Source organism: Zootoca vivipara, chromosome 1, assembly GCF_963506605.1.
Source record: "Zootoca vivipara chromosome 1, rZooViv1.1, whole genome shotgun sequence".
NCBI classification, from domain to species: Eukaryota; Metazoa; Chordata; class Lepidosauria; order Squamata; family Lacertidae; genus Zootoca; species Zootoca vivipara.
In genome coordinates, this window is record NC_083276.1 from 51,548,281 (window position 1) to 51,575,046 (window position 26,766).

General features: G+C 45.7%; 1 protein-coding gene across 3 annotated transcripts in view; it reads right to left on the reverse strand.

Moving 5' to 3' along the window:
• The window catches only part of TSPAN18 (tetraspanin 18), a 157,455-nt gene extending 145,469 nt beyond the window's left edge, over positions 1-11,986 (reverse strand). For all 3 annotated transcript variants that reach the window (XM_035115894.2, XM_035115880.2, XM_035115886.2), the window contains exon 1: positions 11,696-11,986. The gene's annotated coding sequence lies outside the window, so the exon portion shown is untranslated. The remainder of the gene's footprint in view (positions 1-11,695) is intronic.
• Between the last annotated feature and the right edge of the window lie 14,780 nt (positions 11,987-26,766).

The window sequence follows — 26,766 nt, forward strand, 5'->3', positions numbered from 1 at the left end:
ACCTACGAAGGTGCCTTCGGAACAGATTAAATTCGTAAGTCGAGGCACCACTGTATCAAAGAACAGAAGATCCCCTGGAAATGTTATTTTAGTTTGAAGCCAGTTTTTAGCCAATAACATACACTGTAGACTCATTTAAACCCACATGAAAGGCTTGGGTTTTTTTAATGTTATGAAGCCCCATGTAGCTAAATAAGGCAAACTGCAAAAAGCTGAAGTAATTTGCTTGCTATCATAAATCCTAACACATGGCAGAGTAAAAAATACGTGAAACCAAGGCTTTGACGATTTCTGCAGAATGTCCATTTTGCACTAGAATGTACATGTGGGCCCTGCAACAGAATATTGCATAGTGCTCCTGTTCAGGATTTCAGCCAGCCAGCCATGCCTTCTTCAGAGCTATACCATTCATTCCTTGTTCTGCCCATTACTGTTTTCCCCACCCCTCACTCAGCAGCATTCCATGGCTATGAACATGCTCAGTCCTCACTTGACTTTAGGTGGGTTCATCCCCATCCCCACCCCCCCAGGGTGTTTTCTCTGAAGAATTTGCATACTTCTGCAAACTTTGGGATTCCCTCAAGCATGCAGAAACCTCCCTATCTTGTGTCTGTGTGCTGCCATTTTGACTAAATAAGCAGCGGCACTCATGCCTGAATATTGGAAATAAAGGCAGTGGTCTGCAGTTGACGTGGCATAATGGCCTGTTTTAAGCAGGGCTGTTTTGATCCTATTGCCATACACAACATTTTTACAGTCCTGGTTTATCTGCAGAATTTAAAACTGTCCTCCTCACACTCACACGCCCTTATATCTTCTTACAGTTATTATGGACTTGCTTTTTATGAAAGGGTTTTGATGTATGACAGTTAAGTGCCAAAATAATTTTAGAAATGAATAGTAAAGACGCTGCACTGCCTGAATGTATCTACATAATATTCTTATTGTGGGGAATATACTAAGCTTACAGAATGGCAGCATGCCAGTTCCTGAAATGTGACTCTCTCAGGGTATCTCAGTTTAAGCTGTAACATATGTGTTCTGTGGCAAAGAACAGAAATTAAAATGTGCTATTGGCTTCGTGGCCAATGTACATACTGGTTGTCTTCCTTAGATGAAGATTATCAGCTCCGTCTTGTTATTCTTAAGTGGCTGAGGCCGTTTGGGAAAATGTACTCAGAGGCTGAGTGCTAACAGATTACCACCTATAAATTCAGCAGGATCAGTGCATGTTCAAATAGATCTAGCTGGGTTAGCTCAAGACCTCTGTGGTGCCATTAAAAAGTAAAAAAGAAAAGCTTAACACCATTCAGATAAAACATCAACTTTAAAAAGAATACAGTGGTACCTCAGTTCTCAAACGTAATCCGTTCCAGAAGACAGTTCAACTTACGAAACGTTCAAAAACCTGGCTGCAGGTTCAATTGGAAAAATGGAAAAACACGCTGCAGAAGCCGTCCGACTTCCAAGGAGCGTTTGAAAATGGAAGCAATTACTTCTGGTTTTTCGGCGTTCGAAAACCGAAATGTTTGGCTTCTGAGATTCTCAAAAACCAAGGCACCACTGTATACCTAAACAGGAAGTTTTTACTTTCCTTTTAAAAAGATGCAGATCTTCTAAAATACATACCGGTACTTGCCTTATGAAACAGAAAATACGTTGGACTTATACAGAGTCCAGGGAGTGCTATAAAGCATGAGACTTGTTATGGTCTAGAGCAGGGGTCGGCAAACTAAGTCCCGGGGGCTGGATCAGGCGCAATTGCCTTCAGGATCCGGCCCACGGACTGTCCATGGATCAGCATGGGGATTCTGTTCGTTTGAGCTGCACTATTTTTCCCCCTGCACCATTCCATTCCCCCCCTCCCTCACACACACCATGGTGGCGCCTCCTCCCTTCCTCCTCCTGGCTTCTCCCCACCCTAACTAGAGGAGGAAGGGGGCTGGGCTGAGCTGGCTGAGCACCATTTTAAGCAGCCCCTCTCCGGAGCCAGCCCTTTCGCACTGCTCATCTTCCCTCCGCCACTGCCACCGCCCCCCACCCTGGTGCTCCTGTGGGCCAGAGAGTGGAGCGGATGAGCTCCCTCTGCCTAGTACCCATGAGAAGCAGCGGCGGCGGCAGCATTGGTGGCAGCAGTCCTTGGGAAGGTAAGCACAGTGGCTGGGGTGGGGTGGGGGTGAGGAGGAGGAGGAGGATGACTACTTGCCCCCCTCGCCTCTTCTTCCAGCTCCCCACCCCCGGTGCCGCTTCTCTGGCTTGCCACAAGGTCTGAGGGACAGTGGAATAGCCTGCGGCTAAAAATTTTTGCTGACCCCTGGTCTAGAGTAGCCTTCCCAATTTGGTGCCCTCCAAATGACTCACTGCAATAATATGTAACCCCACCATTAGCCCGTGAGTTCAAATGTACTGTGATAGCACTGAAAAAAGTGAGTTGTGAATTGATATACTGAGTTTAGGGAGATTCTATCCTAAAATTAGTTCAAAGAAGAAAAAAAACCCTGATGGAACGACTTGGAAAACTGAAAAATCTTAAGGCTGCAGGAATCAAAGTGACTCCACAAAAGGCTCTTTATAGTTTATACATTGTAAGAATATTACAACAGATGAATTAGTATCATATAGTTGAAGGCAGTACATGCCATCTAAAAGCACCAAATGTGGCAAAACACGTGTTTGTGGTGCTGGTTGAGTGCCCAGCCAAGTATCATCTCTTTCTAGCAGACCTTGGTTTATTGTTGATCAAACTCTGGTATGTGTTTAGGGACATTGCCTGGGATATTGGGACAGATAGCCCCAGAACCGAGAAGGCTTGTATATCAGCAACAACACGCTCATGCAACTGTCCAACTCATACAATTTTGAAATGTGTACCTAGACTATGCTATGGCTTTAAGTTATGTTGTTGCCACAGCTGTTTCAGGTAATTCATAACGCTTAATTCGTAACGCTTAGTTACTGGTGACGAAGTCAACAACCCATAATTATTGCACTGTTATGCTTTATACAACTGTTACAGTGGTGTTGAATGTTAATGGCACAATATGCTGCTTTATGTTTTTAAGAACCTGCAAGGTCAATTAGCCCTCAGACACCATTCTTGTACATTTATGAATATTATTATTATTATTATTATTATTATTATTTAACCTGGTTACTTATTTGCAACTATACTGTTTTACTGAAAAGGTTTCATTTCCTTTTTTAATCTGCAGATTGTGTTAATGTGTCATGCTTAATGCCATGCCATCCAGCAGGTATTTTATTTTTATGGCTTTGTTGGGGTGCATTTACCCCCTAAACTGGACTGATATATTTTTCTATTGATCAGTTTTTCTTCTGATGGATAGTTAAACCTCTAATTGCAATCCTTTCTATGGAGGAGAACCAGCAGTGCTCTGTCAACCATGACTGTCCAATGTGGCTCTGCCAGTTTTCCTACAACAAGTTGAGAGAAGGCAGGACTAGAGAAAATTAAATAAAATAGACAAATCTGATTATTTATTCTGAAGTAAAATGGATATTCTTGGTAGAGAGATCTTTATTTGATAGAAATCTGTTAGCTATTTATCAGCTTAAACTCATTATCTTCACATATGGTCTTCGAACTGTGTGTGTACGTGTTTTTAAATTGGGCAAGTATTTGCTGGTGAAATGTCATCCATCCAAGTGCCAGTAACTGGGAGGAGAGGAAGGGCGGGTAGAGCATGTTCTTTTATCATACCAAGTGAAGTACTACCACAATGAAAGCCATACTAGGTTTAACCATTAAAGAATCCAATACCACACAACAAGGCAATGTGAATGCTTAAATATTAAGCTGATGAGAGAAGGAAAGGAAGACATTCATTGATAGAAATAACCATACAAAGTGCTATTTCATTTTTTCATCCTGTTGTTCCAGCAGGGGACTTACAGCAGATAACTTACACACATGGGAATTGCTTTTGGCTCTACATGCGCATTTACATGCATAGTGTGCAAACTGCTAACACAGAGATCTTATATGCAGCCACAATCATATCCTAAAATGAACTCAAATCTACAAAGTTCCAAAACCTCACCACAGATACAATTCATGCATAAATAATGTAAATAGTCAGCTTTTAACAGGCATGGAGAGGTGCAAGTTTCACATCCACAATACCCGATAAAATCATCTCAAGAATGATCAAAACACAGATATTGCATAGCTTACTGATGTAGTTAAAAGCACAGAGTGACTTCACTTCCCACATATCCACTATACATCCTGGAAAAAACATGGACACACTTGGTAAGTTGATCCAAGCTAATTTTGGCAGGACTAAGGACCCAGAAGCTTTCTAAGGAATAGGATGATGGAAAACCAGACAGCCCGTTTTTCTGATGCATGAAAAACTGTAAATTGGCAGACCTGAATGGCAGAACTAAGCTACAAAAATACATAACCCAACTATCATCATCTGTTTACTAGGACCAGTTCCATGGAATAACCCTATTTTAAATCCTTCTCAGCTATCTAGGTAAAGATAAAGGGAGCCCTGACAATGAAGTCCAGTCGCGAATGACTCTGGGGTTGTGGCGCTCATCTCGCTTTAAAGGCCGAGGGAGCCGGCGTTTGTCTGCTTCCGCAGACAGTTTTTCTGGGTCAGCACACATGACTCAGCTATCTACTCACCTCCTATAGTAGTTGAGCAAGGGGGGGGGACACCTTATCGATCTAATACAATTACAATTCAGCAGGGAAAACTAAACAGAAGGTTTGTTGCAGGATGTTAAAATGTAACAATCCAAACTGTCTAATGAAGTAGCCCAAAAGAAAACAAGTGAACTAAAATAACAGAGGCAGGTGTTGCTCTTGTTTTCAGCTGCTTCACTCCTTTCCATTCATACAGTACCTTTTCAGATGCTTAAAATAGAGGTAAAGCAAAGTGTATTAAATCATGTTTTCAATTAAACATATACAGATACAGAACTTGGCAGGAAGTTTAGGACTGATCAGCAGTTTCATAAGCATGCCTCAATTACTCCCCCCCTCCAATCTCTTCTCCCTAACCCAAAAATTGTAACACTAAGCAACAAGCCAAACATGATATCATCATGGGATAAAGACGTCGTAAGAGAGGCAGAGAAAAACAGAAGGCTCTTAGAACCATCCCTTGTATGCTCTTTAAAAGTTACTGTATTTTTCCATGTATAAGACGAATTTTTTTGACCCAAAAATGAGGTTCAAATTTTAGGCTTGTCTTATACACTGGTAGTGCTGAGGGGGGGATCCCCCCCCCAACAATCAAGCGACCATTTGCCGCTTAAAAACTCAGGCTCACGCTTCGTTCTGGCAGGTGAGCGATTTCCAGCATTCGCAGCTTGCTTTTTTTGGGGGGGGGGATCCCAAAAATCACTCACCCGCCAGAACGTAGGCAGGCTGCTGCAGGTTTCCAGCAGGAGCTCTGCCTCCAGGGAAGCGGCTACCTGCAGCAGCCCGCCAGGGCAGAGTGCATGGCCGCTCTAGCCGGAGCATGGCCATGGAGGGGCTGCGCCAGCTTCCCACGGCTGGCAGCCCAACTGGCCGCCGGATCCCGGCGAAGGGAGGCGGCTGATCAGGCCTGGCGAGAGAATGCAAAACAGCCAGCCACCACCTTGCCAGACACCCTCCTCCTTAAAGGGACAGCACCCCGCCTGTCCTGGGCAGGGCAAAGGAGCCTGCTTACTGCTGTTGTGCCGTTCAGGCTTGTGCCTTCCTCCCAAACTTTGGCCTCTCTGCAAGGAGCGCATGAAAATCGCTTGGGGTCTCTGTCAGGGGACGCGGGGAACCAGTCAATCAATCTTCCCCCACCACAACCTTTTGGTTCCGCTTGTGTCGCAGAAACCACCTATCAGCTCCCCGATCGCCACCAGCATGATTAATGGCGGCGATCAGGTAGCTGCAGCATGAGCATTCTGGCAGGTGAGTGATTTTCGGCATTCCCCCCAAATAATCCTCCCCAAAAGCTCAATCCCCCTATTTTCTAAATTTTGAGGCCCCCCAAATAGGCGTCTTATACAAGGGGGCGTCTTATAGACGGGAATATACAGTACGGTGTATTTTACTCGTGGCATTTTAAAATACAATCATGACAAAAATGAGTGGGACATAGGAGGTCTTCAGCTGCCATATTTGATTTTAACTGAAATATTTTAATTCTCTCCCAATGACCTTTCTCCAGATTATTTTGGTGCCCCCCCCCAATCTTTAATTGTTGTGAGCTATGTTCTGTTTAAGATCCTTCCCTCAAATGGGGTGATATACTTATGCCATGCTTTACAGAGAATTGTCACTCCAAACATGGCATGATGATATGACTCATGAGGTTTGAATGCCTCACCTGAAATTTAGGAATATCATACGTCACTGCATCAGTCGATATATGGAATGCTATTGGCTGCATACGGTGGAGCCAAGTGACCTTGTAACAAACCGAAGACTCTTACTACCCTGCTACTTTGCAGGAGCCTCTTCTTCTGCCCACAGCCACCCTCTAAACAATCCCCCAAGCAAATTGACATATAGCCACTGCATATGAGTGTGTGCGAATATACCAAGAGATGTTTCCTCCTGTCTGTTCTAGTTCCTTCATTGTGTATCACTTTATATCAACTGAAGGGGCTCATGCAAGTGGAGGACTGGTGCCCACTGGGGTTGGTGGAATGAAGCTAATGGCAGGAAAACTCACTGGTAATAAAAGGCAGATCAAGAAACTGGATGCATTTCCCATTCACACAGCTCTGGCTCTAAGTGACAGCAGTAGAGCCCTGTTCTTTATCCACTTCTTGGGTCTTTCATTATATCTGTTGGAAATGCCAAAAATCATTTGACAATAAATTATTCCCCCTCAAGTGGAAAATATAGGCAAGAACATTCAGCCCGGGCTTGAATTTTCTGAGACATTCCACCAAAATTGAAAGTTTAAAGTGCAACATCTTAGAAAATCAGGATTTCTCCTCGCCCTCACCCATTTCATTTCTGTTAAATAGCTGTTCCATTTTATAGTAATTGTGCTGTTCAGTACAAATCACCCATTTCATTTCTATTAAATAGCTTTTCTATTTTAAAGTAATTCTGTTGTATAGTACGTCAGCAATGTACAACATAAACAGCACTTTAGCTGCAATAAATACTAAAATATTAACTGCCTTCTAGGGACCATCAACATTTTGAATAATCATCAAGGACGCACAAGCACTCTGAGGAAATCCAAGGAGAAAGTAGATCTCTACAGCAAAATGTACAGTTTCCAGCAGGAAGATTTGAAAGTTCTTATTTACAGCAATGCAAGTTTGCTTTCATCCTTAGGGACACAATCCAATCCCTCCACTTTGCACTGGACTGGGGGGGTGTAGCAGGGTTGGACTGAGCTGTGGTGTTTTTCTACCCAGCCCTATTGCCCTCTGTTGACATCAAGCTCCCCCTTCTGCCCACCAAAGAGGAGGGAGAAAGTGATGTTGTCAGCTGCTCTCCACAGGTAGCAACCAGCAATAAGCCCTGAAAAAATGATGTGGAGAGGGGCCGAGCTGCCCTAGGATCTGTCAGACCATCATGTGACTACCTTGGGACCAATTAGGACCTGATTACTGCAACAACTCTATATGAATGAGCTGTGGGCTTTTATGCTCCTCTGCCCTCTGCTCATTTGCACACGTAAGGAAGATCAGTAGCTTTTACCAGAGTTTTGCATAACATCTAAAAAAAAATGGGGGGGCACTGTGGTTTCTTTAAAGCAGGGGTGGAAAACCTGCAGCTCAAGAACCACAGGTGGTCCTTGTGCGAACTTTATGGGAGGGAGAAAACGAGAATGGGAGGAGAAAACCAGGAAGGACGGAAGCCATGATGCACAGAGCAATGGAAGGTGTGGGGGAAAGCCCCCAGCAAGTGATGAGTTCGGGACTCTAATAAGAGTGAACTGTCCTTCCCCTGGCAGGCAGCTGGATGAGGAAGGAAGAAGGGAGGGAGGGAAAAGAAAGGGAGAGAGGGGAGGGTGGGTGGGTGGCCTTGCCATTTTTGGTTCTGGCCCCACCTTGCCACTGGCCCCTGACAGATTATACCCAAGGAAATGCAATCTGTGAAAGAAAGAAAAATGAGTGATTCGCCCACTCCTAGATTATAAAGTATACATTAAATTATAGTTAGCAAGAATGATCAAACCAAGATCAAACCATAGCTTCATGCTTGTTCTCACTAATTAGAATTTCCCCCCCAAAAAAATCACAATTCTCCACATCTGGAATTTACACATAACTGTAGTTACTTTAGAATTAGAAAAGGAAACTTACAGTCTCCTCTGATGAACAAAAGAGAGGTGGGGGACAGTGTAAAAGCCCAGTGTTTGTCAAAGCTCATTTATAGTGGGAACCCATGATTTCCCATTTTGTCTGGACTGGGCAGCTGCAAACCAGATTTTTACATAGGTTTCCAAACTAAAGGCTGATCGCCGAAGAATTGATGCTTTTGAATTATGGTGCTGGAGGAGACTCTTGAGAGTCCCATGGACTGCGAGAAGATCAAACCTATCTATTCTGAAGGAAATCAGCCCTGAGTGCTTTGATGGTGTTTCCTGCTCGGCAGGGGGTTGGACTGGATGGCCCTTGTGGTCTCTTCCAACTCTACGATTCTATGATTCTATTCTATGCTCACTGGAAGGACAGATCGTGAAGCTGAGGCTCCAATACTTTGGCCACCTCATGAGAAGAGAAGACTCCCTGGAAAAGACCCTGATGTTGGGAAAGATTGAGGGCACAAGGAGAAGGGGACGACAGAGGACGAGATGGTTGGACAGTGTTCTCGAAGCTACGAACATGAGTTTGGCAAACTGCGGGAGGCAGTAGAAGACAGGAGTGCCTGGCGTGCTATGGTCCATGGGGTCACGAAGAGTCGGACACGACTAAACGACTAAACAACAACAACAGTTAAGGATTACCGGTACATCTGCATCAAGCAAACCATAGTGAAGACAGTTTTTCTCTCTCCAGCTTCTCTGCTTGCAAGGTGTGTAGTAGATTTCTCCCTATATGTCCCTGCTGGGGAATGGTTAAGCTCTGCCTGCAAAACCATAGTTTCATCTGTAGTTGTATCAACATCAACTATAGTTAGCATTAATCATTATTAAGTGTTGTGTGTGCACAGGGTTGATAAGATTATAAATATCCAGGAAGGCATTTAAAAGTCATCCAAGTCTGTATCAATGACCATTCATTTCAAAGCCATTTGCCAGATGATGAAACATGTTCAGTCTAGCAAGAAAATAATGTATTATAAAGCAGAATCACATATTTATACGTTTCCATGAGTTGTCAAGTGAGAAATACCATCAGATGGCAAAGTACCCTAGAACTGACAACCTCCCAGAGAGATGTCAGTCCAACATAGCTTTTAAAAATCTCTAAGGATGGAAAATGAACATCTTCCCAAAGTACAATATTTCAATAATTCTGCAGCCATTTCCTAGTAGCAGGTAACAGTGATGCCCTTCCTGGACTGTACCACTTTGGACTAATTGAAAGATTCAAAGGTGTCAGTACGCTCCTATTTTAATTTTAAACAATTTTCCTCATACATGGGAAGCTACTCCACAAGGGCGAAAACTAGACTAACTTCCTTTTCTCCAGCATACTAACCTTGGCATGTGTACAGTCTCTTTTTCATATATGGGATCATTCAAACTTATAGACACCTGCAGCCTGAAGTGGTTCAGCCAAGCCTGTTTCTTCATGTTTGAATAAGCTCTCAGGCAAGATATAGAACACACACACACACCCCAAGTAAGAAACTGCTCCACTGCCCAACAAATCTTATAACGAATTTTTCCAGATGTTTAACCTTTGCCTGTTCCCCTAACCTCAGTGGCAGGTGCCAAGAATAATAGTACATTGTTTCAGAATATTGCGATATCATGACAAATGCAATGAGATACAGTAGAATCAGAACAGATTCCAAGAGTTAAAAGGAGAACAATCAATATGCTAAAAGAAAGAGGAAATGTTTTGAGAACTACAGCTGATAATAAAAATTCCAGCTTTAAACAAATGTATCGCACTAGAATAACATTTTACTAAAATAAGGCAGTGTCAGCTGGATACTTTGCTAAAACAATGGTTTGGTTGCTGCACAGATCAGTGTTTTTTTTAGTTATTTCTTGCATATTATCAAAAGATAAACAACACATTTGGTACATGACTTGTATCAGATATTTAGGCAACTGAGCCGCCTGGATCATTGGAAATTTCCCAAGTTACAGTGTGCCCAGAACTAAGAGTAGGAATATTTATTAACAAAAGGTTCAAAATCCTCCTGGTAAATCTATAAGAAAACTCTGTATACAGCTACTTCTCTTGCAAAATAACAAAGCAATGCAAAGTGAGAGGATTAAAGGAGACAACACACTAAACTGATCTTTGATGATAACACTAAGTTAAGCACAGATATGATTTTGTCTCCATTTGAGACAGGCGATCACCCACTGAGATAAGTCATCTTGAGGAAATGTTTTACTATGATCTGCAAGTTTAGTTTGGCTTGGATTACCTAAAACCTTTCAGCACATCTTTTCTGTTATCATCAAACACAGGCAAAGGAAGCTAACTGGAAAGAAGGCACGTACACTTGAGTTGGGGGTGGGGAGGGAGAGAGAGAGACCCAGCATGGTCCAGTAATTCAACACCTCCTAAAGCTTCCCTTCTATGCAAAAGGACAAGAAATAGAGCATTTTGTTGCTTCCCCCCACCCCCAACACTCACTGTCTGGGAAGGACAGTAGCACATTTCTCACCTTCCCACCTAGCACAGGTTGAAAACATCCTCCTCATTTTGTTGGGATGGATGAGATGGAACGAACTGTACAGCCTGCTCCACCCCTTCTTTAAAAATAAATAAACAACAGGACTAAAGAAGGTACAAGGAAGACCAGCATGAGTTCAAGATGGATGAACACCCTCATGATGGACATGAGCAAAAAAGAAGAAGGGAGCACTGAAAGGAGCAGAAGCCCCAAAGCAGGACTTAGGAGGGCACAGCACCAAACTTCACATCTGGGGAAGTTTTGCAAGAGATGCGAGTCATCCAGGGACACTGAAGGGAACTGAATCAAGGAAGCAGGAGGAAGCAGCCCTTGAGGGAGAGCAGCAGTGCAGGGCATTTGAAGGGGGAAGAATGTGACTCAAGGGAGGCCAAGTCAGGGGAAAGCACCCCAGTATTTAGAGAGTGTCCAAAGCCTCAGAGCCAGGACTACAGCACCCCCAGTACTAACATGACCAGAATGCTATGGTCCACTGGCGAGGGGGGACCCTGTGTAGATGTGTCTGTGTGTGTGGAGTTGAAGATGTTTAATGGAGAGCCAAAACCCTGAGTGAGTGAGTGAGTGAGTGAGTGAGTGAGTGAGTGAGTGAGACTAGTTGAGACGAACAGGAACACCCAAAACACCATTTGGCGGTGTGCAATAAAGCTACCGGAACTCTATGGGCATTTAAATGAGGGCTTCTTCAACCCCCTCGGGGGTGCTGTAAGACCCAGAGCCGGAGAGGAGGCTGAATGGCGGCGCAGCAGCAGCTGAGGCAAAACCGGCTCTGCAGCCGTGTAGAGGCTTCCCAAGGGGGGCGCTTTCGGGACGCGGGTTGGGGTGGGGAGGCGAGTCGCGGACGCCGCCACGCGGAGCCGAGGCGGGGCCAAGCGGGAGTCCCGGGCTTACCCTCGGAGCAGCGGGAGGCAGCCCATCCGCGCTGGCTCGCCTTCCTCCGCGTCGGCAGCTTCTTCAGAGCAGCTGTGGTAACTTTCCGAGGAGCCGAGAGGCCGGAGGCAGCGGCAGCGGCAGCGGCAGCAGCGCCTCTTCTCAGGCGGCGCCCAAGTTGCAGCCCGAGCTTCCCGGGCGCTCGAGGCTGTGCGGCGAGTTCCGACGCTGCAGCCGCCGCTCGACGTTCCCTCGCTGCGTGTGCAGAGATCCCTTTGCCCGCAGCAGCCGGGAGAGCTGGAGTCGCCAGCTCCAGCCAGCCGCGGCTCCACCTCCCAGCCCATGCCCCCTCCCTATCTCCCCCCTCCCCTGCCGCCATCCCTTTCCCTCCCAGCCGCCGTGCCTTCCCTTCCTCGCGCTGCATTGTTCCCTCGCTGTGCAGAGGAGCAGGCGCGTCTCTCGGCTCTTCGGTCGCACGCGCCTTCTGCCCTGGGTTCTTGCATATCCTCGGACCCCTTTGGTTTGGTTTGGTTTGGCTTTGCCCTGCCCCGATCACGGGCAACCAGTTGCTTGACCTCCTGGAGAGCTTGATGAAGTTCCCTGCTCTTGACTTCGGCTGCCTCCTGCCCTCGGAAAACTTTTAGCTCTCCTTCCAGATCTATGAAGCGGCAGTTGGGAAAAGAGGGAATTGGAAACACCGAGCGGGGGCCGGGGGGGCACCTTGCATATTGTTGGGGGTACACTGTAGTATCCCAGAGGACGCTTTAGAGGTTCCTCAACACCTACCCACAAAAAAAGCCATTTGGGCACCTCCAGGTGTACTTTTTATGTATAGCTCATTCATGATTGTGCTCATGCTGGTTGTTGGCACCCGTCTGTCTTGGGTGAAGTCAAACTGATGGAGAGTTATAGTGGCTATAGAGACTGATGGGGTGAGACATGTTTTGTTGCGGTTGGGCAGATGAAGGCAGATGAAACATTATGGTGTTTCTTCTGCCTGTGCTCCTCTCACTGGTCATTCGATATTGCTTGTGCCTGCCAAAATTTCAATCAGTGTACATCCTACAGCTTCCCACTGGGACCCTGTAACTTTTTATACCACAATTGTTCTGCAGTTGTTGGGGGGTTTTGTCTGATTTCGGTTGCACTGTAGTGCAAGAGCGACCCTCCAGATGGTCACAATCTGGTAACATCAGAGAAATATTGTGGAACAACTGTTAAAGTGGAATTATGTGTGGATGCATTCAGGATAAATCTACCATGAATGTACTATTATGCATCAATAAGATGTTGCAGAATACACCCATAAAAGACACTAGTCTGGCGAGACCCAAAAGTCCACTTCAAAATTGTCTATTTTTAGTATTTTGATATACTGGCAATTTTAGCTGGCACATCTGAAGTGAATTTGGCACTACAGATCCCTTCCCTCTTCCCAAACAACATAATTTTTGCGGTCAACAAATTGACAGGAGAAAAGTGTGAGGTGATAGTAACATCATATAACTTCCATGCAGATCGGAACAGATGCTCAATAAACAGTGACATCGTGTAACCTTTGTGCAAATTTTGCCTGCACACCCAGGAGTGAAGACACATGTGACAAAATTATGGTAGAAAGGTCACAACTTTATTAACTACAACTTGAAGATGGATCTACAGGGAAATAAAACCTTCAAGCAAGCAACCGAACAATTGATAATACTGGATGGGTAAAGCCCTCTCCTTCTTAATCCGAGCAACACAATCCTGGCTTGATTACCAGTATCCCTTGGCAGAATGGTGCGAAGCCTCCATTGCCCACTCACCATGAAGATGAGTGGAAACGGTACCCATTGATCCACTCACCCCCCCTTTCCGCTTAGTATTCAACTGGTTGAGCTCCCCAGACCCAAGAACATCAAACCAAGCAATCCACCTCAGCTGCCCAGCAACAGGAGTCAGTTGGCCAGATAACCCACACTGTTGGCACTTCAGAGTGCTTATCAAAGGTAGTAAATGTGTTTTTAACTGGTTACCCACATTAAATGCCGAGTTGTGACAAAAACAGTGAAGGAGAAAGTTAGACCACCAAATTTAATGTTTGCTACCAAAAACTCAGAAGTGCCTCTAAGACATTAGCTAAGAGGAAGTCCAAGGTTGCATGACCAAGTATCCAGGTTAGCAGGTCATTTGTCTGTGGAAAAGTACCAAGCTGACATTAGAATATGACATCTTATTGTTTTAAAAATAAGAAAAAGGAAGTGACAGTGGCATGTAAGAAAAGAGGAACATAGGCTACGATACTTGAGAAACTCTTCTTGCTCTCAAGATCTACATGGAGCACACGAGGATGCTCTAATGTTGTGGTTTTTGACCAGAACATCTAGATTTCTGGACCTCAGCTATTTTGGGTTGGCATGAAAAGGGAAGTAGTACAATTTTGAAGTTATCAACAAGATCAGGTGAATACGTAACCAGGATGAGCTCATGGTGGGAAAGGCTACCAGAATGCTGGGGTGTAAGTAAAAGTCACATGTGGAGAAATGGAGTAGTCAGAGAGCTAGTGTGGTTCTGCATTTGAGGTGGACCACCTTATATAGAATCCAAAGGTCAAGAACTGTATAAAATGGAGTAAGACTATAAGCTTGTGGGCAGGCATGATTCTTTTGGACCTGGACCACCAACACTCTGTGCTATGAGTTGGAGAATATGGGATCCTGGGCTGACAGATCACCATCTCTACTATTTACAGGTAGGTAGCCGTGTTGGTCTGAGTCGAAGCAAAATAAAAAAATTCCTTCAGTAGCACCTTAAAGACCAACTAAGTTTATATTTTGGTATGAGCTTTCGTGTGCATGCACACTTCTTCAGATACACTAGAAACAGAAGTGTCAGACCCTATATATATACAGAGGGTGGTGGGGGTGGGTGGGAATGGGAGATGGGCTGATGGGAGTGGTAAACCTGTAGATGGATGTTAATGGCTGCTGATGGCTGCAATTAGTCCTGGGCTGAGGTGCTAAAGAAAGGTGCTTGCATGATCAAGCTTTCTTTAGCACCTCAGCCCAGGACTAATTGCAGCCATCAGCAGCCATTAACATCCATCTACAGGTTTACCACTCCCATCAGCCCATCTCCCATTCCCACCCACCCCCACCACCCTCTGTATATATATAGGGTCTGACACTTCTGTTTCTAGTGTATCTGAAGAAGTGTGCATGCACACGAAAGCTCATACCAAAATATAAACTTAGTTGGTCTTTAAGGTGCTACTGAAGGAATTTTTTTATTTTGCTTCATCTCTACTATGTAAGAAATGTTTCTTGTTTCTTCTTTATATGCTTGTATGATTGCAGTCTTTTAATACTTGTGCAAAGTTGTGTGCATTTATTTTTCAACTGCAATAAAACCTGTTCCAATCATAATCCTATTTGTTCTGACTGCACTGTAAGTTCATCAAGTGACCAAGCTCCAATGAATAGTAAAGAGGTGACAGATAATTTTCCTAGGCAATTCCTGATCAAACTCTGGTAGCTAATTAAAGTTTCCTAAAATTTAATTCCTACACAAGGAATCTGCCCAACCAGCACGTGCCTCCTTTTCCCATCTTCAGCTCCTGGATTTGTGGGGCAATATGCTGCCCCCGAATCACCTCATGACCTCTCAGGAAAATCACCTGGACATTCTCTACCATGAGGGACAAACAGGAATATACTGCCATATAATAAGTATTTCCTACAGAACAATGCAGTTAAGAGAAACTATATGGGGTATTGTGGGATTTTGTTCAAGGGAAGGGCTTGTTGATTGAAAGACCTGCATGTTCTGCAATGATCTGAGCATGGAAAGCAGCTAAGTATAGACACCTTTCACTACAATGTTTTGCAGGCAGCACCATCTGTAATAGACACTGTTATGTACTGAGCTGAATCCTAGAACAATAGGATTCAGAATCAGCGGGAGCTACCCAATCCAACTCCAGGTGGAAGTGAATCCGCAACCTGATTGGCCTGCTGGAGCAGCCAATCAGGCGGCTGGCAGAAGTGAATCTGCTACCTGATTGGCCTGTAGGAGCAGCCAATCAGGCTGCAGGCAGAAGTCAATCCACAATATAATTGGCCCACAGGTGTAGCCCTGAAGTAGCCAATCACGCAAGGCCCATTGTGTAAATAATGTATATAAGCAGATGGTTTGGGGGAAAGAGCCATTCTTCTTCTCCTCTTCTCCTTGATGACTATGAGCTGAATAAAGAGCATGAATTTCACTCTCGACTCCGAGTACATTTCACTGGCGACGAAGGTGGGATCCTGCTGAGCTGACCGCCACCACGCACTGCACCGCAGCACCGCCACCTGCTGCACCGCTGCATCGCACCGTGCATCCAGGCTTCAGCTCCAGGACCCAAGGAACCCAGAATGGCAACCGACAGCAGCTTCTCGCCATTCAAACCAGCATCAGGAGACTGGGAAGGGTACGCCGCCCGTTTCAACTTCCTCCTGCAAGCGAAAGAAGTCACCAACGATGCCATGAAGAGGGCGACATTCTTCAGCGTCTGTGGAGAGGAGACGTTTGAAATCGCCCGGGCTCTCCTTGCACCTAGAGATGTCGCTACCGTCTCTTACAAAACAATAATGGAACGGCTGAAGGAGCACTTTTCACCACAGCCCTCGGTGGTAGCTTGCCGAAATGCCTTCTACGCAAAGTGGCAAGCCCCGGGGGAAACCATAACTGGGTTTGTGACCTCCCTCCGCCAAGCCGCCCGGTTATGCAACTTCTCAGAGTTGGAGAACATGCTTCGTGACCGCCTCGTCGGTGGCCTGAGGGACGAGATGTTGCAACGACGCCTCTACGCCAAAAAAGACCTCACGTTCCAGATTGCTCTGGAGGAAGCCCTGGCAACCGAAGCCGCCGAGAGGTCAACGCAAGAGGCACGACCGGCCCCGCCATCCCAACCGAGGGTCTACCACGAAGACCTGACCGACGAATCTGAATCTGACAGGGAGGAAGTACACCGAGTACAGCGGCGCACTCAAGCAGCACACACACCACAGCAGCCTCGACGAGAAGGAGGGAACTGTGCAAGCTGCGGGGAGAACCACGAGAGGAGGACCTGTCGTTTCCGCAACGCAGAGTGCAGGCAGTGCAGAAAATTGGGACACATCGCCCGGGTGTGTCGGGCTCGACTCACCCGTCGACAAGCATCAGATGACCGACCCAGGAGCCCCAGGTCACACGGCACCATGCACCAAGGCAACTCGACGGAGATCACGGACTACCAGGTATTCCAGTTGCCCCATCCCAGCACAGAGAAAATTTATATAGAGGTACAGATAGAGGGAGCCCCATGCCGCATGGAGCTGGACACGGGTTCAACTCTATCCATAATCTCAGCCCGAACATTAAGGGAACTGTGCCCTAATGGGGGTCCCAAACTAAGGCCGACCCATTCAGGCACAAGAAGTTGCGCACCATTCCACAAAAGATAGGGTCATCTCCCGGGTCCTGGACTGGGTGTGGCGAGGATGGCCCAGCAGCAGCCCCGGGCCAGAATTCGCTGGCTACACAAACCGCAAACATGAACTGTCGGCCCACAAGGGGTGCCTGTTATGGGGAAGCAGGGTTGTTGTTCCCCAGCCCCTCCGCAAAAGGGTCCTCACAGCCCTACACGAGACACACCCAGGGGTAGTGAGGATGAAGGCCCTTGCCAGGAGTTATGTGTGGTGGCCGGGGATTGACAGAGAGATAGAGGCCTGGGTCCAACACTGCCAGACCTGCCAAGAATCCCGCCCGGATCCCCCAAGGGCCCCAGTCCAGCCCTGGGAGTCCGCCCGACATCCATGGTCACGCTTACACGTGGACTTCGCTGGCCCCTTCCAGGGAAAAACATTCTTCATAGTGGTGGATTCCTACACCAAATGGCTGGAGGTCGCACTGGTACCGTCCACTTCTACGGCGGCAGCCATCCGGGTACTACGTAAGCTGTTTGCAACCCACGGGCTCCCTGACACCCTCGTCTCGTACAATGGAACCGCATTCACGTCAGAGGAGTTCCAGACCTTCACAGCGCAGAACGCCATCCGCCACATCCGCTCAGCACCATTCCACCCTGCCACCAATGGCCAAGCGGAGCGCATGGTGCGGACCACCAAGGACAGCCTCCGCCGCATGACACAAGGGGACTGGGAATACCGCCTTGCCGCATTTCTTCTAGCACAGCACAGCACCCCAAGCACAACGACGGGCCGGAGCCCAGCTGAACTACTAATGGGCCGGCGCCTTGCAACTAGACTGGACCGACTTCACCCCGACAGAGCTCAGGATGAGGTAGTGGTGGGGAAAGGCAGGAACCCCCGGACATTTGTGGCCCAGGATCCAGTGTATGCAAAGAATTTTGGGGCAGGCCCAGCATGGGTACCCGCCACAGTCACCAAGGTGACCGGTCCCGTGTCGTACGAGGTACTAACGGAAGGGGGGCAATGTTGGCGCCGCCACTGCGACCAGCTACGGCGACGATTCCCAGGAGGAACCCGGGAGGAGAGCGGGACAGAGGGGTCCCAAGGGGACAGCAGGGCAGTGAAGCCTGTAGAGCGAGAGGGGTGGGCAAGGGAAGCAGAAGCAGTAGGCACAGAGGGGCGCCCCGAGGCTGGAAGGACACCGGAACCAGAGCCACAACCTAGTGGTTCAGTGGCGCCAGACCAGACAGCCCCGGCACAGCCAGCAGCCTCGGAACACGAGCCAGAACCAGAACCCCTGACCAAGGAACACCCCAGGCCACAACGCACACGGAGGCAGCCAGCAGACCTTGGGGACTACGAATGCAACTTCCCGGGCAGGACTGGAACTTAGAGGGGAGGGGTGTTATGTACTGAGCTGAATCCTAGAACAATAGGATTCAGAATCAGCGGGAGCTACCCAATCCAACTCCAGGTGGAAGTGAATCCGCAACCTGATTGGCCTGCTGGAGCAGCCAATCAGGCGGCTGGCAGAAGTGAATCTGCTACCTGATTGGCCTGTAGGAGCAGCCAATCAGGCTGCAGGCAGAAGTCAATCCACAATATAATTGGCCCACAGGTGTAGCCCTGAAGTAGCCAATCACGCAAGGCCCATTGTGTAAATAATGTATATAAGCAGATGGTTTGGGGAAAAGAGCCATTCTTCTTCTCCTCTTCTCCTTGATGACTATGAGCTGAATAAAGAGCATGAATTTCACTCTCGACTCCGAGTACATTTCAGACACTATTGCAGGGAAAGCCAAAAGAACCACATGGTGAGAATCAAGAGACTGCGAGAGTAATAAGGGGCAGAGGGCAACTTAAAATTTAGGTTCAAATTAGGTTCACTTGACAGGCTTGGGCAGTGCAACTCCACACTACCCTTATTTGTGCAAATTCGATCTGGCATCCAGATGCAACCAAAATGAGAAGAGACTTTGGGGGGGGGGGAGTATTAGCCCAAGCTCGTTCATCATATAACTTCACCCACCCACCCTCATGAAGCTTTCATACATTGAGTTTCCAGATTCTTCCTGCTGTGGGCTGTATTATTTAGTACTTTGCTTACAGGAATGTGCAATAATGTTTGGCTTCCCATAAAAATCTGTGTGTATTATCAATCACTATGCCAAGCAGTGTGGGAGGAAAGAAACCAAAGGTGCTGGGAACAGGGCTACAAGTTGCAGATCAGTCAATGTGCACAAATTGCTATAGCTGTCAGCAGTTTTAAGGCTGGAAGGGATTATTGTGGCTGTATAGCACTAGCAGGGAATTCCATGAAGTATCAACACTTTGCCCCCCCCCCCCAATCAGCATACCTCTTTCGTCACTGCTTGTGCTGATTGCATGCAACATCTCAAACTCAAAGCTGGTCCAAGGTAGACCGCATAGATGAAACCGGGAAGAATGCAAGGAACATCCATTACAATGGTATGGTTATAAGATCCCCTTTTCTTAGATACAGTGATGGTACTAGGGAACTGGCATCTGCTAAGATCTACACCCCAGTAGGGGTCCAATTGCCAGTTTCTTCAGCCACTGCCCCTATTGTTGTTCCTTGCCTGTTCACCTGCAGTGAGAGAAGTAAGAAGAAGGAGCAGTAGCCCCTGCAAGCCTTTCCCTCCTCCCTGGGTAAAAATTATTGTTGAGCACAGGGCAACTCCCATGGTCTTGAACAGTAAAAAGGTAAAGGTACCCGTGACAGTTAGGTCCAGTCGTGGATGACTCGGGTTGTGTGCTCATCTCACTCTATCGGCTGAGGGAGCCGGCATTTGTCTGCAGACAGCTTCCGGGTCATGTGGCCAGCATGACTAAGCCGCTTCTGGCGAACCAGAGCAACACATGGAAATGCCATTTACCTTCCCGCCAGAGCGGTATCTATTTATCTACTTGCACTTTGACGTGCTTTCGAACTGCTAGGTGGGCAGGAGCTGGGACCGAACAATGGGAGCTCACCCCGTCGCGGGGATTTGAACCACCGACCTTCTGATGAGCAAGCCCTTGGCTCTGTGGTTTAGACCACAGCGCCACCCACGTCCCTTGAACAGTAGCCTCCCATAACTACTTTCCTAGAGGTAGGATCAGAGCCATTGGAATGCAGTGCCCCCAAACCCCACCTTCCTGAAACACTCCAGAAGAATACTGTGATCAACAATATCAAAAGCTGCAAAGAGATAGAGTAGATTGGGCCCATAAAGGAGAGGCATGCATGGTGAGGAGGCCGGTGCAGTCATAGAGGGAGACCCACTGAGAGCATCTTGTCCATGGGCTTCCCCAGAAAACCAGCCCTGCATGGCACATGCAGACTCAGAATGCTACAACATTGTGCTTCAATAACCCTTCCTACCCATACTAAGTTGCTCTCCAAAAGTTTTTGTGGCACTTTAATAATCCAAAAAGATTGAGAGTCTTAAGTTCCTAGTATTGGTAGCAATTTATTTTGACAGTAGGTGTTGGGGGAAAGTTATAGATAAGGTGGTATTAGGGCTTAGCATGATTTATTATAGAAGTGTATTAAACTGCTGAAATGTAGGGTGAGCTTCTGTTTTCCAATGCATGAATACATTCAGTTTTTAACATTTCTACCCAAAACACAATACTGCCTAATACAGCATCACAGTCAAATAAAGTCACATTGAGCTCAGTGAAGTTTTACTGAGTACAGTTTACCATATGTTATTTCCCCCCTGATTACAGATTCATATAAAATCAACATAATTGTCTTATGTTTTCAGGATAAACATACACAAACGACACTTATGTGAATACTTAATTCTTGTACCACACGGAAATCAGGTGCTCCTATTTTATATAGCTAGTTTCTACACTGGGTCCATAGCAAAAATGCCAGTGACTGAATTTCTAGAACAATGAACAGGCGTTTCAGGGCCAGTCTGCATTTTGGCTCCTTAGGCAAACCACGAAATCGTGGGAAACCCCACCCAGGGAAGAAGAGGGGACTTTACACTGAGCAGCATACAACATAAGTAGGCCTGAATTATACCAATGTCTTCTATAGCTGTACCATTGATACTTTTCACTTGGCTAATTATTACAGTCAATGTAAGTAGGTTCTTTCCCCTTCCTCCAACTACCTTAAGTTTCTCTAGGAAAGAAGTCCTATTGCCTAGAACCACCTCCAAAGGATGGGAGCAGACCCACCCACACTCAAAGCGAACGGGTCTTGTGGGTGAATGCATTACATCTTATATTTAAAAGCTTGGCAGTGGAGCATGAAAATGATTGGGGCATTCTTGTTGCTTCCATCCAGTTCTGAACATCTTGCCTGATTCCTGAACTCCTGAATCATGACTCCTGAACCTTATGTCTGGTGACAGCAGTCACGAAATTAAAAGACATCTGCTTCTTGGAAGAAAAGCAATGACAAACCTAGACAGCATCTTAATAAGCAGAGACATCACCTTGCCGACAAAGGTCCGTATAGTTAAAGCTATGGTCTTCCCAGTAGTGATGTATGGAAGTGAGAGCTGGACCATAAAGAAGGCTGATTCCCGAAGAATTGATGCTTTTGAATTATGGTGCTGGAGGAGACTCTTGAGAGTCCCATGGACTGCAAGAAGATCAAACCTATCCATTCTGAAGGAAATCAGCCCTGAGTGCTCACTGGAAGGACAGGTCGTGAAGCTGAGGCTCCAATACTTTGGCAACCTCATGAGAAGAGAAGAATCCTTGGAAAAGACCCTGATGTTGGGAAAGATGGAGGGCACTAAGAGAAGGGGACGACAGAGGACGAGATGGTTGGGCGGTTTTTCTCGAAGCTACGAACATGAGTTTGACCAAACTGTGGGAGGCAGTGGAAGACAGGAGTGCCTGGGATGCTCTGGTCCATGGGGTCATGAAGAGTCAGACATGACTAAACAACAAAAGCCTGTACCATTTACTGGCCTGAATAAATACTCTTTCTTATTTACAAATAACAACCTATGTCTGCATGTGTGTTGGGCATGAGCTCCAGCCCAGGAGCTCTCCAGAAACCCACCAGCTCGTCCCTAGTTGGAGTGCCTTCTGGAAGAAACTCACCCATTGCTTGGTCTCACACTGGGATTAGTTCCTTCTTCCTATGAAGTGCCTCCTCTCCCTGCCCTAAGAGCCAGTGCTTCTCCTTCTCCTGGTTGCTCTTCTCCTTTTCTTGGTTTGGCCTAATCTGTTTTCCTGTCTTTCCTCCTTTCTGGCCTCCATTTCTTTTATCTCCCCCTTTCCTCATTTACACCCAGCTGCCAAGTTGCCTTCCATTAGGCTCATCAGGCCAGAGTCTTGGTAGGTTGACTAAGGCTGCCGCTACTGCATTGGGATCTTCGACCAGGGCATGTTTGGCTGCAGAGAGATCCCATTCATTCTGTAACAAATAGGGGTGGGGAACCTGTGGCTGCCCAGACATTGCTGGACTCCTACTCCCATCAGACCCAGCCAGCATGGCCAACAACATCTGGTGGGCCACAGGTTAATTTTAGAAGGCAAATTGAAACAAAAAAGACAGCAGCTAAAGATAAAAATGGTTTTGTATAGCTCCCTACAAATCGAAAAGTATGAAAAACTGTGATTTGAGAGAAATTATATTTTACCATATATATATTTTTCTTTCTTTCTTTGCAATTACAAATTCTGTGCCTTAAAAATAATTTACCACTATAAAGAGAGATGCTCCATAGTGCTAATTTTTCCATCACAAATCACTCATGTCCTCCTCTTCACGATTTTTGAAAGCCCATTGAATTCTCAGTTCTACAACCACTACTTTCCTTTCTGTTTATATGATATTCTGATTACATGAATAATCGCTGCCCATTAATTAATTAATCCCTCCTCAGGAAAAAAAAAGCATGAGTAAAATAGATGATAAATGTAATTGTTCATTTCTGGTGGCTCTCTTAGGGATGCATTTTGCTGTGTGAATATGATGTACTATCCCCCCCCCCCTTCTCGCCTCTTCTTATTTTGTGGCCACTGCTTACTGTGCTTCCCCCTTCCACCATTTCCCATACTGTTAAATTCATCTTCTCTGCCCTTTTTATTTCCCTCTGCTATTTCCACTCATGTCTTTTCTAAAGAGACCAAGAATCATGTGACCTGACAGCAGAGAGTAGTTTGGCTCCAGTTCCTTTCCACACACTTGCAGTTAACACAGTCCAGTGCCTGGGCAGATTGGCAAAAAGCAGCACCCCGGGTGCTGCTGTTTACTGGAACCTAAATGCTTGCCTTTTCCCAGAAATATGTGTGATCCAGGACCAATCTGTGTTCTTTGGAAAGCAACTATGTTAACATTATGCTTACATCTATGCTGCGATTTTCATGAAGCGCCTAGATATGCCTCCTTCAAAATTGAACCCAGTCTTTCAAAGGCGAGTCCTTTAAATTGCGAATCTAAACTCACATTAAAGCAACACTTAAGTGACCTAATTTTCAAAGTGCCAGCAGCCCTGTCTGTAGCTGTGCTGATTAGTAATCTACACAGTTTATCCAGATCCTGGCAGAAAGATCAGAGACTCCGGGAAATCAGAGTGAAGTGTGCCTGATATACAAGTTGCAGGGAGGCTGTTAAAAACTCCATTCTATTACATTTGCAATTAAACCTTGATGACACCCTCCTCTTGCTCTGTTTTCCCAGGTTCAGCTGGAGAGAATCTGAGACTAAATCGCTTATAGTTATACAGTATGTGTATGTTGAATCTCACAAGTCTCACATAAACTTTTTCCTAATACTGTTTTATCTGAGCTTAAGTTAGCCATAGTGATTCTTCAGGCGCACTTTGTGTGCTCTCAACCTTGTTCTCATCATTCCTTAGTACAGAGTTAATACAAAACACAATATACAATACTGCCTTCCTTGCCTGGGGCTGGGGCTGGAATGCAACCGGGTAGGTCAGAGGCAGAATCAGCGCCTAGTGAGATCAATGCAGAGGGGCCATCAGGCCAGGACTTCTAGGGTCCACTCAGCAGAATGAGCTGGAGAACCCCCAGACACAACAGGACCAGCTTACCATGTTTTGCAGTAAGTAAAGTAAGACTCTAAAGAGGAAGACTCTCATGAAACTATTAAGTCCAGGATCTAAAATTTACTAATTTCAACACTAGATTGATAGCAATACTTTGCCAGGCTGCTTCTGAATTTTGTTAAACCTTGATGCTGATTACTTGCCAGGATGGAGCTGTACTTATTGGACCAGTAAAATAATGGATGGTTTGTGGGATGTGATCTATGAGAGGCAGTTACATTCCTTGTAATGCTAGAGAAGACATGTGAGGGAATGTTTGGTCCAGCCAGTCAAAACTTCCTGTTCCTCCTGGCTGGAACATCCTTCCTTTTGCATGTGATAGAAGGTGGGCATGACCTAACCTGTCCAGGTATCAAAAGGATGAGTCATGCAGCACACCCCTCTCTTTTTGACTTCCTTCTTTGTTTGACCAGTTTCTAACTAGGACTGCTCTGCTAGCTCTGCACACTGGGATTGTTCCCCCATATGGGGCAGATCCACATGTAAATATTTGTAACCAAGTCTGCTTTCAGGAATCCAACTGTGAACTGATGTGAGTAAACTTCTTTTATTGACTTTGAATAAGATTGTCACGTCTTTATTCTTTTAAGAGGGATTGAAGGGAATTTACAATTCAATCTGAGACAGATTGAATTATATAATAGTGAGAGGCTTACACGAGCCTGCAACCAGCTATCTGCTGTGCATATAAAAGGGGGAATGTAACTCTGCTACATAAAAGAACTTGCTACCGCAAATTAGGAAGGATATTAATAAACAATATAGCCTCTTGTGCCACCCTGAACATTCCCACATGGTTGACAATCCTAGCTTTTAGGGATGGCTTTGGGAGCTCTTCGGATGCAATCCTATGCTGGTGTTACATCAACAGAGGGGTAATAGGATTTGGCAGTCCCATTGACAGCCCCAGTGCCCACCCCCTTGATGTTAATGTGTTGCTGCTACTTCACAAAACATAGGTTGGTGGACTGAGGTAGACATTCCAGAGTAATGTTTGTTATTCTTATGCCAGTTTTAATTTTCTTGTTTTCCTCTTTCCCACCTGGTCTCCAATCCTGTTATAATGCAAGTAGAAGATTGCTCTGTTAAGCTAGTATTATTGCAGGAAGGAATTATCTCAGATGGTGCTGCATGCCATTCCATTTCTTTCCAGTAGCTAAAATTGCTCCCATGTGTCTAAACATATTTAGGAAGCTGTTTTATACTGAATCAGACCATTAGTCTACACCAGAGTTTTCCAAACTGTGTGTCGTGACATGTTAGTGTGTCAGCTGCAGTGTGTAGCTGTGTCGCGCAAACACTCCCTGTGCTCCTCCCGGGGCTGGAAAGGGATTAGTTTAACCTCTGTCTTGCTAGTAAAACTGAATTACTGTGTCACGAAATGATGTGGGTCTAAAAAGTGTGTCACCATAGCTGCCAAGTTATCCCTTATTTTAAGGGATTTTCCCTTATGCTGAATAGGCTTCCTCGCGAGAAAAGGGAAAACTTGGCAGCTATGTGTGTCACCAACATGAAAAGTTTGGAAAGCTCAGGTCTACATTGACTGGCAGTGGCTCTCCAGGATTTTAGAAAGGGCTCTCACCGAGCGCTACCTAGAGATGACAGGAATAAAACCTCGGATGTTCTGCATGCAAAGCAAATCCTCTACCACTGAGCCTCTCCCTGCATGTGTTAAGACTTTCTCCACCAGGAGGTAAACATGCTGGTTAAAAGCTAAATTTATAGTTATGGACTAGGTTCTGCAGCAACTATTTTTGAAGATCCAGTGCTAAAAGCATGACATATCAGCAACATACAGTAATAAAGAGAGCTCTGTGTGTTTCTATATTTTCATGAAATAATCTTGCCCCTAGTTTTTCCTTTTCCTTCCTTTTGAAGTTGGGAACTAGTGAGATGAAAGCATCTGACAAAGAAACGGATGTCCCAGAAACAAAGAGAGAAGATTTGAGACCTAAGCAAAGGAAACAATGTAGCATTACAAGAGTGGCATAACAATTAATCTCTAGAAATTTCTGAAGCACTTCATCGTTCACTGTGCAGATCAGAGTAACAAATTGGGAATGATTTATAATAAAATGTATGTCCCACCCTTCTCTGCAAAGTCAACATGAGGTAGTTTACAACAGCAAAAATAAAATGGCACTACAATAAAAAGTATAAACAACACCACAAGGAGATAATTAAATCAGTACAGGGCTGCAGAAACAATTTTTATCTGTATTAATACTATAAAGAAAATTAATACATTGGGCATGAGTGAATCCTGAAAATCATAGAATCATAGAATCATAGAATCATAGAATCATAGAGTTGGAAGAGACCACAAGGGCCATCCAGTCCAACCCCCTGCCAAGCAGGAAACACCATCAAAGCATTCCTGACAGATGGCTGTCAAGCCTCTGCTTAAAGACCTCCAAAGAAGGAGACTCCACCACACTCCTTGGCAGCAAATTCCACTGCCGAACAGCTCTTACTGTCAGGAAGTTCTTCCTAATGTTTAGGTGGAATTTTCTTTCTTGTAGTTTGAATCCGTTGCTCCGTGTCCGCTTCTCTGGAGCAGCAGAAAACAACATTTCTCCCTCCTTTATATGACATCCTTTTATAT